General features: G+C 43.7%; 2 protein-coding genes across 11 annotated transcripts in view; one reads left to right on the top strand and one right to left on the bottom strand.

The window, feature by feature from the left end:
* Positions 1–20,731, bottom strand: part of LOC140208593 (uncharacterized) — a 290,808-nt gene that overhangs the window by 60,604 nt on the left and 209,473 nt on the right. The gene's annotated exons all lie outside the window — the stretch shown is intronic.
* LOC140208581 (NACHT, LRR and PYD domains-containing protein 3-like) overlaps positions 1–20,731 on the top strand; it is an 87,105-nt gene that overhangs the window by 43,940 nt on the left and 22,434 nt on the right. For 3 of the 10 annotated variants that reach the window (XM_072277349.1, XM_072277339.1, XM_072277348.1), the window contains exon 3: positions 16,290–17,437. The exons of 1 other annotated variant lie outside the window; for it this stretch is intronic. The gene's annotated coding sequence lies outside the window, so the exon portion shown is untranslated. Of the gene's footprint in view, positions 1–3,030; positions 3,264–4,496; positions 4,554–16,289; positions 17,438–20,731 lie in introns of all 10 variants that reach the window. 6 more of the 10 variants (XM_072277342.1, XM_072277343.1, XM_072277340.1 and 3 more) reach the window with 6 other exon arrangements.

The raw sequence follows: 20,731 nt of genomic DNA, 5'->3' as shown, positions 1-20,731 counted from the left end.
GTCCCTTGTCCTTAATCACTTTTTAGTATTGGTGATTTCAAGAGAAGGAATCATGGTCTCTTTTTAACTGCAGTTATATTTATATCACATTTAGTGATAATTGTAATTCCTTCAAAAATTTGTTATCAAACTTCCCATCAGGCTCTTTGCTCTTTTCATAAGGATGTGCACTTGATCGATAGGATAATTTTGACTTTGTGGCCATTGAAGATCAGGCTTATTTTCTGCTGTTTCCAAGTACAACTTTCCCCAATGAAAAATAAGATGAGAAAGCCTGGTGAAACTTATTATTATAAAACATGGGGCAGTTATCTCTGGAAGAATTCTTTTTGTCTGGGACTGAGGAAAGCAAGTGCGGATAATTGACCCGCTCGATACAGAGATTTAACCATTGAGTGGCAGACTGCAAATTCAATATGAACTGCGGATCTGAATTATCAACACTTGAGAGAAACTCAGCTTGTGAACAGAAGAACGGCAAAGATATACCAGAAATCTGTGAAGTGAGTCTATTATTCTTTCCCTACATGATAAGCCTCACCCTATCCTTTGTTTCTTTGTAGTGCCTTGTGCTAACACATTCTGTAAAGGTTGTTGATCTGTAATCTGTAACTGATAAGCACGCATGGTGGAAACCCAGATCTGCCTGAATGCGCATTTCAACCATATCAGCTCAGTTAATATGTGTTTCTTAGGTCTCGGGTTATCCCTTCACTCCCGAGAGTTTTCCTCAGACACCTCTATATGTGATGAGTGGAAACTCCACCTCCCCTGTGTGTTACAATTCACTGGATCCAGTAAGGTCCATTATTTTAGATTATATTCGTACTCTTTAATGTTTCATTGAAAATTGGCGTGTGTCCTACCCCTCAAACACGGTTTCAATTCAGATTTCGTTGTTTTCTCCCCTATGTCTTTTCTGACTTTCAGCTACATTTTGAGGCTGAGGTTTGTTCCAACTACCTCTGCATGGAACGTAGCAGAGTACAGGCCCGTTGACCCATGGTATTGTGCCGAACTCATTCTCTAGTGTCAATCTAACTCATCTGTCCCACATGGCCCTCCAATTATCCTTCATCCGTGTGTCTATTTAGGAGTTTCGTAAATGTGTTTGATGTATCTACTTTCTATGCAGTTATGCCACTTTGTGGGGAAAACCTACCCCTGATATTGCCCGTATTCTTCCTCCCAATCAATTTAAATGCATGCTCTCTCATAATAGCATAATAGCTCTCTCAGAAAAAAGAAACTCGCTATCCACTCTATCTAACCTTCTTGTTATTTTCTGCACTTCTATCATGTCTCCTCTTGTCTTCATTCGATCCAAAGGCAAAAGTTGTAGCTCGCTCAAACTTTCCTCCTAACATATTTTCTCGACACCGTGTAGCATCCTGATAAATCTCCTCTGCACTCTTTCTAAAGCTTCTACATCCTTCCTATACTGAAGCGAGCAGAACTCAATGCAATATCCCAATGGACATTAGAGATGCAAAATTACCTGGCGGCTCATGAACCAAATCCCCAACTAACAAGGCCAACACACCGTGCACCGTCCTATCCGCCATCAGCTTGAAAAACTTAAGGGACTGAAAAGCTTCACCTTACATCAAGCACACTGACCATCTGTACACTGTCAGATGCAAGGAACACTTCTTGCTGTTAATATGCTTAATGATTTTTCCAAAAACTTTTCAGAAATAAAACATTCTGTTTCCCAGTCTGCCCTTGTAACTACTGTACCTTTCTGCACTCCAGCAGGGTCTCCTCTGCTTTCCACTCTGTGAACCTGCTCCATGCGGGCTTCTAGTTTCATGAACAAACGTTTGATATCCTCTTCAGTAATATGGGAACATACTAGGCCTGAACTCATTGTGTAACGTTTGAATGCTTCCCACCTGTTGGGTAAACACCTGCGTGAATGTTGTTCCACATTAGCCCAGTTTATAAGAGAGTTGCAATCACCCTCTTTGCAATTGAGGCTGTTAATTACTTAAATCCTGAATCAATTCCACAACTCAATTGAAACTTGGCGTTATCACCACTGCATCAAAAAGCTGTCCACTGAGACATCAAACAGGAGGAAATCTGCAGATGCTGGAATTTCAAGCAACACGCACAAAAATTGCTGGTGAATGCAGCAGGCCAGGCAGCATCTGTAGGAAGAGGTACAGTCGACGTTTTGGGCCGAGACCCTTCATCAGGACTAACTGAAAGAAGAGATAGTAAGAGATTTGAAAGTTGGAGGGGGAGGAGGAGATCCGAAATGATAGGAGAAGACAGGAGGGGGAGGGATGAAGCCTCAAGCTGGAAAGTTGATTGGCAAAAAGGATATGAGGGGATCATGGGACAAGAGACCTAAGGAGAAAGGAAGGGGGAGGGGGGATGGGCAAGGAGTACAGTGAGAGGGATAGAGGGAGAAAAAGGAGAGAGAGAAAATATATAATAAATAAATAACGGACGGGGTACGAGGGGGAGGTGGGGCATTAACAGAAGTTAGAGAAGTCAATGTTCATGCCATCAGGTTGGAGGCTGCCCAGACGGAATATAAGGTGTTGTTCCTCCAACCTGAGTGTGGCTTCATCTTGACAGTAGAGGAGGCACTTCACCTGTGAATCGGCTGGGGTGATATACTGCGTCCGGCGCTCCCAATGCGGCCTTCTATATATTGGTGAAACCCGACACAGGCTGGGAGACCATTTCGCTGAACACCTACGCTCTGTCCGCCAGAGAAAGCAGGATCTCCCAGTGGCCACACGTTTTACTTCCACATCCCATTCCCATTCTGATATGTCTATCCACGGCCTCCTCTCAATTTTTGTGTGTGTTCACTGAGACTTCATATGTCTGCCCTGAGACATCACCAACACCAGGTCAGACACCACCTTGATATGGTGGGAGCAAATACATACTGGCTCAGGAAATTTACACTGGACACGCGTTAAAACGACTCTGAAACAAAGGGGGGAGAAGATGGCGGTGCGATGGCAACGTGCGCAGCCACTTCGGTGATGATGTCTGTTATCTATCAAGTAGGGGACCGTGCACAATTCTGATTTGATGGAGCCAAACGTGAGAGCACAGTGGAGCATCTGGAAAACTCCTGAAATGCCACTTCGCTGCCGCTGCTACTGCATGGTAACCGGAATCCTCGGCTTTGCTTGTTTCAGTGGCTGGGGCAAGGTCTAAGGCGCTCGGGAGGCTGTTCGGAAGCTCGGAATTTTCGGACGGATGGACTGGGTCGGCTGTGGTCGGCTGCTTTCAAGGTATTGGCAAGTTGACGGCGCCTGGAGGTTTATGGCAGGGAGTTTCTCCCTTTTGCCGCCTGCTATCGGGGAGTCGGGCGTCGATCGACTTGGGACTTTAAGACTTTTTTCTTACTGTGCCAATGGTCTGTTCTTTATCAAATTATGGTGTTGCTTTGCACTGCTGTAACTATATGTTATAATTATGTGGTTCTGTCAGTGTTAGTCTTTGGTTTGTCCTGTTTTCTGTGATATCACTCCGGAGAAACATTATATCATTTCCTAATGCATGTATGCATTTCTAAATGACAATAAAAGAGAACTGAGTGTTCTCATAATCTAATCTAATCTAAAACAGTCATAGAACACGACTCCTGTTACTCAGGGGCAAATTAAATCCCCTGCACCACTGTGTGACGACAGCACCCAGGGCTCTCTCAGTCTCCTGAAATCGATGGAAACACATACGTTTTCCCACTATCTCAATAGTGCCCCAGGATTAGTCTCAGTAAGGGACACTAGTAAATCCATCAGATTGGGACACCAGCAGGAGTAGGCCATCCGGCCCATTGAGCCTGCCCCGCCATTCAATAAGATCATGGCTGATCTGTCCATAAGCTCAGCTCCATCCACCTGCCTTTTCCTCATATCCCTTACTATGCAAAAACCTATCTAACTGTGTGTTAAATATATTTAGTGAAGAAGCGTAAACTGCTTCCCTGGGCAGTGAATTCCACAGATTCACCACTCTCTGGGGAAAAAAACAGTTTCTCCTCATCTGCACCCTAAATCTTCTCCCCTGAATCTTGAGGCAATGTCCCCTTGTTCTAGTCTCACCGACCAATGGAAACAACTTTTATCTTATCTATCCCTTTCAAAATCTTGTATATTTCTATAGGATCCCATCTCATTCTTCTAATTTCCAGAGAGTATAGTCCCGGGCGACTCAATCTCTCCTCATAGGTTAACCCCTTAATCTCTGGAATTAACCTGGTGAACCTCTTCTGCACTGCTTCCAAAGCCAGTATATCCTTCCTCAAGTATAGGGACCAGTGCAGCATGACCTCCCTGCTCTTGAATTCAATCCCTCTAGCAATGAAGGCCAACATTTTGTTTGTCTTAATAACTTGTTGTACGTGCAAGCCAATTTTTTATGATTCATGAACAAGCACTCCCAAGTCCCTCTGCACAACAGCATGCTGCAATCTTTCACCATTTAAATAATAATCTGCTCTTCTATTATTCCTTCCAAAGTGGATGACCTTGCATTTACCAACGTTGTATTCCATCTGCCAGACCTTGGCCTCTTAGGTAGGTACATGGAGCTTACAAAAATAGAGGGCTATATGCTGGGGAAATTCTAGGCTGTTTCTGGGGTAGTCTACATAGTCAGCACAACATTGTAGGCCAAAGTACCTGTGATGTGCTGTAGCTTTCTAGGTACTGTGTTCAGATTGTCGATGATACTTGGGACGTATCATTTTAACCATTGAACTTTTAAGTTGAACAATTCAACTCATTTTTGTCCCTTTGGTGGATTTAAAATCTGGAAGAAAATGTTGAGCTTGAATGGGTAAAGCACAGTGGAGGCAGACAGATTAGTTGGCTTTGCTCCTGCCATGTACTTGGAGATGTAAGTTGCCATTTTGTGAAACTGTTTTATTTCCTCCATTTTCTGAGATGAAGTTGCTTTGCTTTCTGTGTTTTAAAATAGGTGCAATGATGTTTCAGGTCACCTAGTAAACTAGAGTTCCTTTCCAAAGAAGTTATTTGTGAGGTGTTCTTTGACATAAGAAAACATGAGGTTTTGTGAATGTTGGGGTTGGTGCCTGCCTGATGTGATTTGAGCTGATTACTGAAGAGAACACATTACGGTTCTCTTCCTAGTTATCCTCCTGCTCTTGATGAATGTAAAGAATGCCTTAGGATTCCCCTTAATCCAGCTTTCCAAGAATTTTTCATGAGCCTCTTGGCTTTCATAGTTCCTTTTCTCAGTTCTTTTCTGGCATCTTCATACTCCTCATGTGTTTTTTTTATCCTAACTTCTGAAGCTTTACATACATTTCCTTTTCCTTCTGACCAAATTTATCACCTCCCTGGCCACCTAACATTTTCTAGTCTTTCAATCCCTGTTCTTTTGCTTAACAGGAACTTTTGAAAAATATCAAAATTTGTATTATCCACACAGCAATTCCCCAAGAATAGCACAACAGCATTTTGACGTCATTTCAAACGGCCATGCTTATTTTCCTCACAACCGTGAGCAGCATTTCTGCTGAAATGAAATGAAACCACTTTGACAAATTACTCTCATTCGGGTGTGAACAAAGTAACTTTAATATTGCAATTAACAATTCTGCTGCAGGATGGAGCGATAGAACCTTTAATGTGATATAAAGAACATGCCTCCGGTCTCAAACCCGTAACATTATGAGTTACATTTGCTGCCCGGTTTGCTGTGAGTTTATAATATTTTGTTTTTTACCTCAGCTCTCATCACCTGCAGTTGTTTTATTGTTTTTTTTTTGTTCATGACTCCTTTAAATAAATCAGTCCGTGCCATTCCAAAATGCGACATTCTTTAATATGAATAACATTACCCTATGGTATGGAACCATGGGAGAATACGACCAATCAGGTGCGAAAGTGGAAATGTGTGCATGGAGTGGGAGAGATAGCAGAGGTACTTAATGAATACTTTGCTTCTGAATTCACCAGGGAGAAAGACCAAGGCAATTGTGGGGATGACTTACAGTGGACTGAAGCGCATGGGCATATAGAGATTAAGAAAGAGGCTGTGCTGGAGATTCTGGAAAACATTAAGTTAGATAAGTCACCGGGACCTGATGCGATATAGCCCAGGCTACTGTGAGCCGCTAGCGATGATATTTTTATCATCAATGGGGATCGAAGAAGTACTGGGGAATTGGAGGTTAGTAAATTGTTGTTCCCTTGTTCAAGAAATGGTGTCGAGATAACCCAGGAAATTATAGACCCATGAGTCTGACTTCAGTGGTAGGCAAGTTGTTGGAGAAGATCCTGAGAGGCAGGATTTAAGAGCATTTGGAGAGACATAATCTGAGTAGGGACAGCTAGCATGGCTTTGTCAAGGACAGCTCGTGCCTTACGAGCCTGATTGAATTCTTTGAGGAAATAACAAAACACATTGCTGAAGGTAAAGCAGTGGATGTTGTCTATATGGATTTCAGTAAGGCATATAATGAGTTTCCCCATGCAGGACTCCTCCAGAAAATAAGGAGGCATAGGATCCAAGGAGAGCTTGCTGTTTGGATCCAAAATTGGCTTGCCCACAGAAGGCACCGGGGTGGTTGGGGGGGGGGGGGGAGGCGGGGGGTTGTAGATGTCTCGTATTCTGCATGGAGTTCTGGGCCGGTGGTGCTCCGGAGGGATCTGTTCTAGGAACCCTCACCTTTCTGATTGTGATAAATGACCAAGATGAAACATAGAAACATAGAAAACCTATAGCAAAATAAAGGCCCTTCGACCCACAAAGCTTTGCCAAACCTTAGTCCCTACCTTAGAAATTATTAGGCTTACCCATAGCCCTCTGTTTTTCTAAGCTCCATGTAACTATCCAAAAGTCTCTTAAATGACCCTATCGTATCTGCCTCCACCACCATTGCCGGCAACCCATTCCACGCACTCACCACTCTCTGCGTTTAAAAAAAAAACAAACAAACAAACAAACTTAACCCTGACATCTCCTCTGTACCTACTCCCCAGCACCTTAAACCTGTGTCCTCTTCTGGCAACCATTTCAACCCTGGGAAAAAGCCACTGACTATCCACATGATCAATGCCTCTCATCATTTTATACACCTCTATCAGGTCAACTCTCATCCTCCGCCGCTCCAAGGAGAAAAGGCCGAGTTCATTTAACCTGTTTTCATAAGGCATGCTCCCCAATCCAGGCAACATCCTTGTAAATCTCCTCTGTACGCTTTCTATGTCTTCCACATCCTTCCTGTAGTGAGGCGACCAGAACTGAGCACAGTACACCAAGTGGTGTCTGACCAGGGTCCTATATAGCTGCAACATTACCTCTCAGCACCTAAATTCAATTCCACAATTGAAGGCCAATAAACCATATGCATTCTTAACCACAGAGTCAACCTGCACAGCCGCTTTGAGTGTCCTATGGACTCAGACCCCAAGATCCCTCTGATCCTCCACACTGCCAAGAGTCTTACCATTAATAATAAATTCTGCCATCATATATGACCTCCCAAAATGAACCTCTTCACACTTATCTACATAGAACTCCATCTGACACTTCTCAGCCCAGTTTTGCATCTTATCAATGTCTCGCTGTAACCTCTGACAGTCCTCCACACTATCCACAACACCTTCAACCTTTGTATCATCAGCAAACTTACAAACCCATCCCTCCACTTCCTCATCTAGGTTATTTTTAAAACTTATGAAGAGTAAGGGTCCCAGAACAGATCCCTGAGGCATACCACTGATCACCAACCTCCATGCAGAATATAACCCGTCTACAACCACTCTTTGCCTTCTGTGGGCAAGCCATTTCTGGATCCACAAAGCAATGTCCCCTTGGATCCCAGGCCTCCTTACTTTTTCAATAAGCCTTGCATGGGGTACATTATCAAATGCCTTGCTGAAATCCATATACACTACATCTACTGCTCTTCCTTCATCAATGTGTTTAGTCAGATCCTCAAAAAATTCGATCTGGCTCATAAGGCACGATCTTCCCTTGACAAAGCCATGCTGACTATTCCTAATGATATTATACCTCTCCAAATGTTCATAAATCCTGACTCTGAGGATCTTCTCCACCAACTTACCAACCACTGAAGTAAGACTCATTGGTCTATAATTTCCTGAGCTATCTCTACTCCCTTTCTTGAATAAAGGAACAACATCCGCAACCACCCAATCCTCCGGAACCTTTCCCATCCCCATTGATGATTCAAAGATCATTGCCAGAGGCTCAGCAATCTCCTCTCTCACCTCCCACAGTAGCCTGGGGTACATCTCATCCCGTCCTGGCGACTTATCCAACTTGATGCTTTCCGAAAGCTTAAGCACATCCTCTTTCTTAATATCTACATGCTCAAGCTTTCCAGTCTGCTTCAAGTCATCACTACAATTGCCAAGACCCTTTTCCATAGTGAATACTGAAGTAAAGTATTCATTAAGTACCTTTGCTATTTCCTCCGGTTCCATACACACTTTCCCACTGTCAGATTTGATAGGTCCTATTCTTTCATGTTTTATCCTCTTGCTCTTCACTTACTTGTGGAATAACTTGGGGTTTTCCTTAATCCTGCCCACCTAGGCCTTCTCATGGCCCTTTCTGGCTCTCTTAATTTCATTCTTAAGCTCCTTCCTGTTAGCCTTATAATCTTCTAGATCTCTAACAATACCTAGCTCTCTGAACCTTTTGTAAGCTTTTTTTTCGTCTTGACTTGATTTATTACAGCCTTTGTACACCACGATTTCTGTACCCTACCATGACTTCCCTGTCTCATTGGAACGTACCTATGCAGAACTCCACACAAATATCCTCTGAACATTTGCCACATCTTCCATACTTTTCCCTGAGAACATTTGTTTCCAATTTAAGCCTCCAATTTCCTGCCTGATAGCCTCATAATTCCCCTTATTCCAATTAAGCGCTTTCTAACTTGTCTGTTCCTATCTCTCTCCAATTGTAAAGGAGATAGAGTTATGATCACTGTCTCCAAAATGCTCTCCCACTGAGAGATCTGACACCTGACCAGGTTCATTTCCCAATACCAAGTCAAGTACAGTCTCTCCTCTTGTAGGCTTATCTACATATTGTGTCAAGAAACCTTCCTGAACACACCTAACAAACACCACCCCATCTAAACCCCTTGCTCTAGGGAGATGCCAATCAATATTTGGGAAATTAAAATCTCCCATCACGACAACTCTGTTATTATTACAAATTTCCAGGATCTGTTACCCTATCTGCTCCTTGATATCCCTGTTTTTCTACTCAGCAGCCTATAAAAAGCACCTAGTAAAATTACTGACCCCTTCTTGTTCCTAACTTCCACCCACAGAGTCTCCGTAGACAATCCTTCCATGATGTCCACCTTTTCTGCAGCAGTGGCAATATCTCTGATCAACAGTGCCACGCCCTCACCTCTTTTGCCTCCCTCCCTGTCTTTTCTGAAACATCTAAAACCTGGCACTTGAAGTAACCATACCTGAAGAAGAAGAATGGTGTGTTAGTAAGTTTGTTGATGACACAAAGGTTGGGGGTGTTGTGGATAGTGTGGAGGGCTGTCAGAGTTTACAACAGGACATTGATAAGATGCCAAAACTGGGCAGATGGAGTTCTACCTAGATAAGTGTGAAGTGGTTCATTTTGGTTGGTCAAATATGATGGCAGAATATAGTATTAACGGTAAGACAGTGTGGAGGATCAGAGGGATCTTGGGGTCCGAGTCCACAGGAGTCTCAAAGCAGCTGCGTAGGTTGAGTCTGTGGTTAAGAAGGCATACATCATATTGGCCTTCATCAATCTTGGAATTTAATTTAGGAGCTGAGAGGTAATGTTGCAGCTATATAGGACCCTGATCAGACCCCACTTGGAATACTGTGCCCAGTTCTGAGAAGTGGCAGATGAACCTCAACCCAAAAAAATGTGAAGTGGTTCATTTTGGCAGTTCAAAATCCAAAGACAGACTATAATATAAATGGTAAGACGCTTGGCATTGTGGAGGATCTGAGATATCTTGGGTCGGTGTCGATAGGACACACAAAGTTACTGCACAGGTTGACAGTTTTGTTACGAAGGTGTATGATATGTTGCCATTCATCAACCAGGGGAATTGAGTTCAAGAGGCATAAGGTAATATTACAGCTATATAAGACATTGGTCAGATGCCACTTGGACTCCTGTTTTCAATTCTGATCACCTCACAACAGGAAGATTGTTTTTACTCGAGAGAGAGTGCAGAGGGGGTTTACAAGGAGGTTACTTGGATTGGTGGGCGTACTTTATGAGAATAGGTTGAGTGTACTTGCCCTTTTCTCCATGGGGCGATGAAGGATGAGAGGTGACCTGATAGAAGTGCATTGATCGTGTGGATAGCCAGTGGTTTTTTCCCAGGGCTGAAATGACTAACATGAAGGCGTATGGTTTAAGGTGCTTGGAAATAGGTAATGAGGGGATATCAGGGGTTAGCTTTTCCACACAGAGAGTGGTGGGTTCGTGGAATACACTGCCTGCAGCTGTGGTGGAAGCAGATACAATAGCGTTTTTTAAGAGCCTCTTAGATATGTACATGGACCTTAGAAAGATAGAGAGCTATGCGCAGGGGAAATTCTACGCGGTGTCTAGAGTAGGTTACATGGTCAGCACAACATTGTGGGCCGAAGGGCCACAAATGTGCATTAAATTTCTATGTTCTGTGTTTGAACATGTTAATAGGTCTATTATAGACCATCCAAGAGTCCGCGGGATTAAGAGGAGCAAATTAGTAGAGGTGACGGCTATTGCAAGAAATATAATTTGTTATAATTTGATTTTAACTATTCCACATAAGTACAGGAGCTCCCATACTGTAAAGTGAGTAGATGTACTGATCTATTTGAGAAATGTGTTCCTTCATCAGTACGTTGATGTCCCAAAAGAGGTAGTGTGCTTAATCTCCCATGAGGGAATGAGACAGGACACATCTGACAGAAGTCTGTGTGAGGGAACCCTTTGCATCTGGTGATCACAATACCATTAGATTCAAAGGAAGTGTGGAAAACGACAGCTCTGCTCCATGGGTTGAGATTTTAAATTGCAGAAAATCCAATTTTGACGGTATCAGAAAGGATCTCACAAGTGTGGATTGGGATAGGCTATATTCTGGCAAATGTATATTTGGTAAGTGGGAGACCTAGAAAGATAAAATTTGTAGAGTTCTAAGTATTTATGTGCCTGTTGGAATAAAAGGTACATATACAAGTTTTGGGGAACTTTGATTTTAAAGAGGTATTGAGACTCTGGTAAAGCAAAATAACATACGAGGTGTATAAAAACAACAGGAATTCTGCAGATGCTGGAAATTCAAGCAACACACATCAAAGTTGCTGGTGAACGCAGCAGGCCAGGCAGCATCTATACGAGATGTATAGCAGGTGTAGGGAAGTCGGAAAAATGACATACTTATGGAGTCAGGGAAATGCAGGATAACACTTATGAAATAAACCAGGAACATTATAGGGTGGCAGTAGGTTGTCCTAGCAGACAAGGTGAAGAAGAATCCTAAGGCATTTTACGGATATTTTAAAAGCAGAAGGATTGCAGGGGACACAATTGATCCTCTGGGTTATCAGATTGGTAATCTTTGTGTGGAGCCAAAAGCGATAGAGGAGTTCTAATGTGGATTTTTGCATCTGTGTTCACTCGGGAAAAAGGGGCATGTAAGCTGTAGAAGTGAGACCATGGATATTATACAGTTTACGGACATGGAGGTGTTTGCTGACTTTAGGCAAATTAGAGTGGATAAAGCCCCAGCGCCTGACCAGCGCCTCAGATACCGAGGGAGGCAAGTGCAGGAATTGCAGGGATGAAACCAATATTTTCAAATTATACTTCGCAATAGGAGAGCTACCATAGGATTGGGGGATTGCTAATTTTGTTCTGCTGTTTACGAAAGGCTCTAAAATTAAACCAGGAAATTACAGACCGGTGCGCTGACAAAATAGTGCAAAGTCATGGAAGGACCGGGATAATGAATATTTGCATAAACAGGGCTGACTTGGGATACTAGGGCTATTCCACATGAATTGTGTGTCCTAAGAAAATTTTATCTTTCTGTAAGTAATCTTATAGAGTTTTTTCAAAGAAGATTCGATGTATCTTCTGATGCTGATGACACAAAGGTTGGGGGTGTTGTCAATAGTGTGGTGGGCAGTTAGAGGTTACAGCTGGATATTGATAGAATGCAAAACTGTTCTGAGAAGTGGCAGATGGAGTTCAAACCAGTTACATGTGAAGTGGTTCATTTTGATAGGTTAAATATGGTGGCAAAATATAGAATTAACGGTAAGACTCTTGGCAGTGTGGAGGATCAGAGGGATCTTGGGGTTCGAGTCCATAGGACGCCTAAAGCAGCTGTGCAGGTTGACTCTGTGCTTAAGAAAGACGTACGGTGCATTGGCCTTTATCAATCGTGGAATTGTATTTAGGAGCTGAGAGGTAATGTTGCAGCTATATAAGTCCCTGGTCAGACTCCACTTGGAGTACTGTGCTCAGTTCTGGTCGTCACACTACAGGAAGGATGTGGAAGCCATCGAAAGGGTGCAGAGGAGATTTATAAGGATGTTGCCTGGATTGAGGAGTGTGCCTTATGAGAATAAGTTGAGTGAACTCGTCCTTTTCTCCTTGGAGTGACAGAGGATGAGAGGTGACCCGATAGACGTATTTCAGATGATGAGAGGCATTGATCGTGTGGATAGAACATAGAATAGTACAGCACTATACAGGCCCTTCGGCCCACAGTGCTGTGCCGACCCTCAAACCCTGCATCCCATATAAACCCCCCGCAACTGAAATTCCTCCATATACCTGTCTATTAGTCTCTTAAATTTCACTAGTGTATCTGCCTCCAGCACTCCATGCACCAACAACTCTCTGAGTAAAAAACCTTCCTCTAATATCCTCCTTGAACTTCCCACCCCTTACCTTAAAGCCATGTCCTCTTGTATTGAGCAGTGGTGCCCTGGGGAAGAGGCACTGGCTATCCGCTCTATCTGTTCCTCTTATTATCTTGTACACCTCTATCATGTCTCCTCTCATCCTCCTTCTCTCCAAAGAGTAAAGCCCTAGCTCCCTTAATCTATGATCATAATCCATACTCTCTAAACCAGGCAGCATCCTGGTAAATCTCCTCCGTACCCTTTCCAATGCTTCCACATCCTTCCTATAGTGAGGCGATCATAACTGGACACAATACTCCAAGTGTGGCCTAACCAGAGTATTATAGAGCTGCATCATTACATCGTGACTCTTAAACTCAATTCCTTGATTTATGAAAGCTAACACCCCATAAGCTTTCTTAACTACCCTATCTACCTGTGAGGCAACTTTCAGGGATCTGTGGATATGTACCCCCAGATCCCTCTGCTCCTCCACACTACCAAGTATCCTGCCATTTACTTTGTACTCTGCCTTGGAGTTTGTCCTTCCAAAGTGTACCACCTCACACTTCTCCGGGTTGAACTCCATCTGCCAGTTCTCAGCCCATTTCTGCATCTTATCAATGTCTCTCTGCAATCTTTGACAATCCTCTACACTATCTACAACACCACCAACCTTTGTGTCATCTGCAAACTTACCAACCCACCCTTCTACCCCCACATCCAGGTCGTTAATAAAAATCACAAGAAGTAGAGGTCCCAGAACCGATCCTTGTGGGACACCACTAGTCACAACCCACCAATCTGAATGTACTCCCTCCACTACGACCCTCTGCCTTCTGCAGGCAAGCCAATTCTGAATCCACTTGGCCAAACTTCCCTGGATCCCATGCCTTCAGACTTTCTGAATAAGCCTACTGTGTGGAACCTTGTCAAATGCCTTAATAAAATCCATGTAGATCACATCCACAGCACTACCCTCATCTATGTGCCTGGTCACCTCCTCAAAGAACTCTATCAGGCTTGTTAGACACGATCTGCCCTTCACAAAGCCATGCTGACTGTCCCTGATCAGACCATGATTCTCTAAATGCCCAGAGATCCTATCTCTAAGAATATTTTCCAACAGCTTTCCCACCACAGACGTAAGGCTCACTGGTCTATAATTACTCAGACTATCCTTACTACCTTTTTTGAACAAGGGGACAACATTCGCCTCCCTCCAATCCTCCGGTACCATTCCTGTTGACAACGAGGACTTAAAGATCCTAGCCAGAGGCTCGGCAATCTCTTCCCTCGCCTTGTGGAGCAGCCTGGGGAATATTCCATCAGGCCCCGGGGACCTATCTGTCCTAATGTAATAACAACTGCAATACCTCCTCTCCCTTAATATCAACATGCTCCAGAACATCAACCTCACTGTCATCAAATTCCCTCTCATTGGTGAATACCAAAGAGAAGTATTCATTGAGGACCTCACTCAATAGTCAGAGGCTCTTTCCCAGGGCTGAAATGGTTGCCACAAGAGGACACAGGTTTAAGGTGCTGGGGAGTAGGTACAGAGGAGATGTCAGGGGTAAGTTTTTTACTCAGAGAGTGCTGAGTGCGTGGAATGGGCTGCCGGCAATGGTGGTGGAGGCGGATACGATAGGGTCTTTTATGAGACTTTTGGATAAGTATATGGGGCTTAGAAAATTAGAGGGCTATAGGTAAACCTAGTAATTTCTACAGTAGGGACATGTTTGGCACAACTTTGTGGGCCGAAGGTCCGGTATTGTGCTGTTGGTTTTCTATGTTTCTATGAATGTTACCAGGAAAGTGAATAAAGGCAAGGAACTAGATGTTATTTACATCGACTTTAGCAAGGCAGCTGACAGGGTCCCTTTTGGGATATTGGTTAATAAAGTTCATTCGCCTGGCATTCAAGGTGACGTAGTACATTGTAGTAGACATTGATGTTGTGGGGGAAGGCAGACAGTCACAACAGATGGTTGCCTCTCTGATTGAAAGCCTGTGACTGGTGGAATATCGCAGGGATCGGTGCTGATATCCGTTGTTTGTCAAATTTGCTGACTACACCAAGATTTGGGGTGTATTTGACAGCAAAGAATACTATCAGAGCTTGCAGTAGGATCTGCATCAGGTGGGAAAATGAGCTAAAAATGGCAGAAGGAATTTGTTGCAGGCCTGCGAGCTGTTGCACTTCGGTAGGATCAGGCAAGGTAGATCTTACAAAGTGCACGGTAGGGCACTGAGGAGTGCGGTAGAACAAAGGCGTCTGGGAACGCAGGTTCATAAGTCATTGAAAGTGGCTGCACACCTAGATAAGGTAGTAAGGAAATCTTTGGCACATTGGTGTTAATAAATTAAAGTATTCAGTAGAGGAGATTGCATGCTATGTAGAAGGTGTGTAAGATGTTTGTGAGGCCTAATTTGGAGTACTGTATGCAGTTTATGTCACCTATCTACAGTAAAGATGTAAGTGAGGTTGACAGAGTACAGCGAAAATTTATATGGATGTTGCCGTTATTGGTGGACCTGAGTTATAAGGGAAGCTTGAATAGATTATGACTTTGTTCCTTGGAACGCAGATTTGGATTACAAGTATACCATGACGAGTATAGATGGAGTAGAGTGTTGGGGAGAATGAGGGTTAGGTCAGGGGATAGTGGGGAGTGAGTCTCCTATTTTTAATCAGCACACAATTCCCTCCCTGGCTCATTTTTGATCAGTATGTCACTCCCTCCCAGGCGGCCATTCTGACAACAGTTCTTACTTAATTTCTTGCATCAGTCCCTGAGTAACACCCATTTTCAATCAGCCCAGCACTCCACCCCCCCCCCCCAGTAGATCTTCTGGCCATTTGGAACAGATGACTTTTAAGAGAAACAAATTGAACAAGTATTTCCGACGGGGTGTGGATCAACATCCACTGCTTGTGAAATGATACCTACTGTTAACTGTGGGCGAGGGGGATTCTTGTGACAACAGTCGTCCGGATAGAAATACAATAATCTATTAATGATAGATTTAGTACATGAATGTTAGTAAATTCCCCTGAATCGAGAAGTGCTGAGAAATCTCTGACTAGATGCATTCCAGTTCAGTGTATATATATCTAGCCGAACGTGTTTGGTTTAATTTCAGCAAAAAGAGGCGGGTTCCTGTACCTGACGTTCGAGCTGAAACTCTACCTACCCCAGACAGTCCTGTTTACACATGGGACGGAGATCAGACCCTCCCAGAACCCAGACTGGATCAAATTCGCAGCCTGGGACTCACTGAGCCAAACAGAGAAACTCCGCCCCACTGGTTGCGATGAAAGAAAAATGAGAGATCGACACGGAAATGCGGACAGAAAGGTTAACGCAGCCTGTTTGTTTTCCTCTTTAGGGTTGTTACATTGATCCCACTCTGGCCTCCTCCCGCTGTCAGACCCGTCCTGGGCCGGTGAGAGTTAGTGTGACCCGGACTGCGGCAGTCCCGTTCTACCCCGGCTCACCCGGCCCTGTCCATCTGTAATGAGCGACGGACACATCACAGCCGAGTGGCCTCGGGAGCAGCAGATCAGACTCAACTCTCCGTACAGGGCGAGAACACCGGTGCAGGAACATTGTCGGTCACCCGGGATGTCAGACTGATTTCCTGGGACAACACTGAACGCCGTCCGGTTACAACATCAGAGTTAGGTGTTTTGTATGATTCTGCACAACTATTTAGCGTTTACAGCGAGGGTCAGCTTTGGTCGGGATCGGGAGTGAATTTAGTGGCAGAAGGGAGTCCTGAGGTGATCATGTTAACAAGTCAATTACTGTCCAAATGGATTAAGAGAAACAACGTCATTCCCGTCAACCAGAAATACTCTCCAGGGTGGTTTCTACTGAGTGCGAGCAGAAGGCGTCTTTCATTCCGGTAGTGACATGAAATGTCCCATGGAGCAGTGATCCGTCACTGATCTCTCTCAAACAAGAGAAAATCAGCAGATGCTGGAAATCCGAGCAACACAAACAAAATGCTGGAGGAAGTCTACAGGCCGGGCAGCATCTATGGAAAAAAGAACAGTCAGCTTGGAGGCTAGAGGTAATGTTCTTTACATTGCGTCAGTGGTTCTATCGCTGTTCCCTGTAGCGGAAAGGGTTAAACTTTCTTCACGCTTGAATGACAGTGTTTTGCCGAACTGGTTTGGATTTGATTTCAGCGGAACGGCCACTTCCTGTTCTGAGGAATGTGCCGGGCAGGACAGGCAGCTGCCTGCACACAGACCTTGAGCACCGAGTCTCACAGAACAACAACAAGCTGCACCTTCGAAATCAGTCAATCATCTGCCCGCTTCCCCTTTCCATTCCAGTCCTGATGAGGGGACTCGGTCCGCAACGCAGACTGTTTACACCCATCCATAGAGCTGCCTGACCTGCTGAGTTCCTCCAGCACTGTGTGTGTTGCCATGGTTACGAAAGATCCGTGTGGGGCAGCAGGTGGGGCTATTTATGAAAAAACGATACACCGTATCCACAGTCTCAGAACATTCTTGGGGAGTTAAGGTGAGAATAATTCAGCTTCTGATATTTATTTTGGATCTTTATTTCCAAACAACCAGTTATCTGTGCATTGGATCAGCGGACAAGGAGATTGTTGGGTTTTTAAGCCACTTCTGGCTGTGATGCTTTTTGTGTTCCTACTGTTTCCTGTTTGCACGACTGACATTTTCCACAGGTTAGGTAAAGATTAAGAACAATGGCCACCAGTTTCAAAGCAAGAGTGTGAGATCTGTGCAGCGAACACCTATTCCGTTTCCAGAATTTCCTATTTCAGACGAATGCATCTGTTGTTCCTGCGTCGATTGTGGGTGTTTTGAACTCCACTCCTCAATGGCCAGTTGAAGCAAAGACTGATTCTGTTGAAGGCCAAGATTTTTGATAAACAACGGGTTCGAAGTGTTACAGGGATGCACATGGGGGAATACGGAATGAAATTTTAGATCAGATCAGTTCTGATCTCATTATCTGCAGCAACAGTTTTGAGTGGCCGGTCCAGTTATGTGTTTTGTTGTGTTGACTGGAAAAACTCCTACAATTTAATTAATGTAAGCTTACTAGTATGTGAAGGGAGATATGATTTTATTTATATAGTTGAACTGAACACAAGCAGTTTGCTTGATTTAATGATTTGCATTTAACTTTGTGCGTTAAATGTGTGCCCCAGCTGCGTTAGGGTGTCGAACTTTTGACTTATTCGGTCAGCTGGCCAGTATGGTATGGGACAGCAGAACGTGCTCCCCGTTCCCTGTTCCTGACTCTATGGTCTCCTCATCTACCGCACGCACCTCCCACCGTCCCACTACATGTGGCCAAAGTACTTGAGCTGTTCAAGCCTCCTTATCAGCAGTCGGGCTGTACTTCTTCAAGTGTTGACTTGTTGGATCTTCTTGCTGTCAAATGAACTCATAGCACTTTCCTCCAGCATCCAAGTTCAAAGGCGTCGATTCTTTTGTGTTCAGCCTCACTAATAGTCCAGCTCTCACAGCCACACATCACAACTGGAAATAACTTCCTTGACTATATGGACTTCGGAGACAATGTTATATCTCCGATCTTCAGTATTTTATACTGAATGTTATATCTCCGATCTTCAGAAATTTCCATTGCTTCCCGTCCCAGAAGTAAGAACTATTTAATTTCGTGGCTGCTTTTATCATCTATCGAAAACTTGGAACCGACAAAATTTGTACTGATTCCACTTCCTTTCCACTTATTACCATTCAGTTGATAGGGTTGGCCAATAGTTTTGATATTGAACAACCAGTGAACTTTTCCACTTACTTCCTTCACTTTCATTAATCCTCCTCACTTTCAGCCATTAGAGTAGTATCACCAGCATATCTGAGGTTGTTGATCCGGCAATTTTTATTCCAACACTTACAGTCCTCGAGACCAGCATTCCTCATGATGTGTTCAGCTCATAGATTAAATAAGTAGGGTGACAGCATGTAGCCTTGTCGCTCTCCTTTCCCAATGTTGAACCAGTTTGTTGTTCCGTGTCCAGTTCAAACTGTTGCTTCTTGATCTTCGTACAGGTTTCTCATAAGGCAGATCAGATGTCCAGGTATCCCTATTTCTTTAAGGATTTGCCACAGTTTATTATGGTCCACACTGTCGAAGGCTTTAGAGTAGTCAATAAAACACAGATAAATACTTTTCTGGAATTCTCTCGATTTCTCTATTATCTAGTGTAAGTTAGCAATTTTGTCTCTGGTGCCTCTGCCTCTTCTAAAACCAGCTTGTACATCTGGCAGTTCTCATTACGTAGATTGCTGGAGTCTTGCTTGCATGATCTTTAGCATTACCTTGCTGGCATGTGAGATTAGTGAAACTGTTCAGTAATTTGAAAATTCCTTTACATTTCCCTTCTTGGGAATTGGGATATAAACTGTTTTTTTTCCCCAGACTACAGGCCATTGTTAGGTTTACCAGATCTGCTGTCAAATTGCATGCAACACTTTTACAGCGTCACCTTTTAAAGTTTTAAACGATTGAACTGGACTGCTGTCACATCCTGCAGCCTCACTATCGCCCATCCAACTTCACTTTCCAGAATGTCCAGCTCTAGATCAACGAGGGAGTCACTGCAGGTGTCTTTGCTGTTGGGATATTTCCTGCACAATTCTTCTGTGCATTCCTGCCATCTCTTTTTGATGTCTTCTGCTTCTGTATGGTGCTTCCCTTTTTTATCTTTTCCTGTACTCATTTTTGCATGAAATGTTCCTTTGATTTCTCTAATCTTCTTGAATAGATTTCTTGTTTTTATCCAATTCTTTTGGCTTCTTCAGCTTCTTTGCTTCGCTCCTTTAAGTAAGTTTCCGTATCTTTCCTTGCTATCTTCTTGGACTTTGTGTTCAGTTGGAGGTATTTGTTCCGATCTCCATTGGCCTTCTCTTCTTCACTTCTCTTCACTGCTCAGCCTACGCAGAAAGCCAGTTTGCTTTCCTGGTTTTCTTTGTGTTTGCAATATTTTTTGGCACCTCTTGTATAATGCTCCTGACTTCTTTCCACAGTTCTTTTGGCTTTTTCTCTACCAGCTTTAATCCATGAATCTGTTCTTCACCTCCACGGCATATTCTTGAGGGATACTATCAACATCAAACTTCTGGTACGTTGCTTTTCCTGGCGTTCTTCAGTTTCATTCTGAATATTGCTCATGGTCTGAGATTGTCATAGAACAGAGGGACCGAAGAGTTTAAGTCCATAGTTCACTCAATACGGCAACACGGTGGTGAAGAGGTGTTTACCACACCATACTTCAACAGTCAGAGTATTGAGAGCAGGAGTTGGGACATAATGTTTTTTTTAATTGAAATACAGTGAGCCGCGCTGCCCGTTAATTCCCCCGATTTGATCCTAGTCTTGTCAAAGGACAATTTACTATGAAGAATTAACCTTCCCAGCAGTACCTCTTCAGACTGTGGGGTGAAACCGGAGCAGCTGGAGGAAACCCGTGTGATCACAGTGAGAACCTGCAAACTCTGACAGTCATCGGTGGAAATTGCAGCCGGGTCATTCGAACTGTAAAGAGTTGTGTTAACCACTATGGTGCCATTGTGTAAGTCGTTGGTGAGACTGTGTTTGCAGTACAAAGTATAGTTCTACCCTCTATATGTTTGAAAAGGCTTGGTTAAAGTTGAAAGAGTGCAGAGAAGACTTGCGAATGTGTTGTCAGGGCGAGAAGGCCTCAGTGCTGGGGAGAGGATGGCGACTCTATATCTTTGCTCCCTGGAATGTAGGAGACTGAGCAGCAACCTGACAAAAGTGTTTTAAATTATGAAGGGCAGAGTAACTGAC

The sequence above is a fragment of the Mobula birostris genome, chromosome 13 (genome assembly GCF_030028105.1).
Source record: "Mobula birostris isolate sMobBir1 chromosome 13, sMobBir1.hap1, whole genome shotgun sequence".
Classification (NCBI taxonomy): Eukaryota; Metazoa; Chordata; class Chondrichthyes; order Myliobatiformes; family Myliobatidae; genus Mobula; species Mobula birostris.
This window is presented reverse-complemented; position numbering and strand designations above follow the sequence as displayed.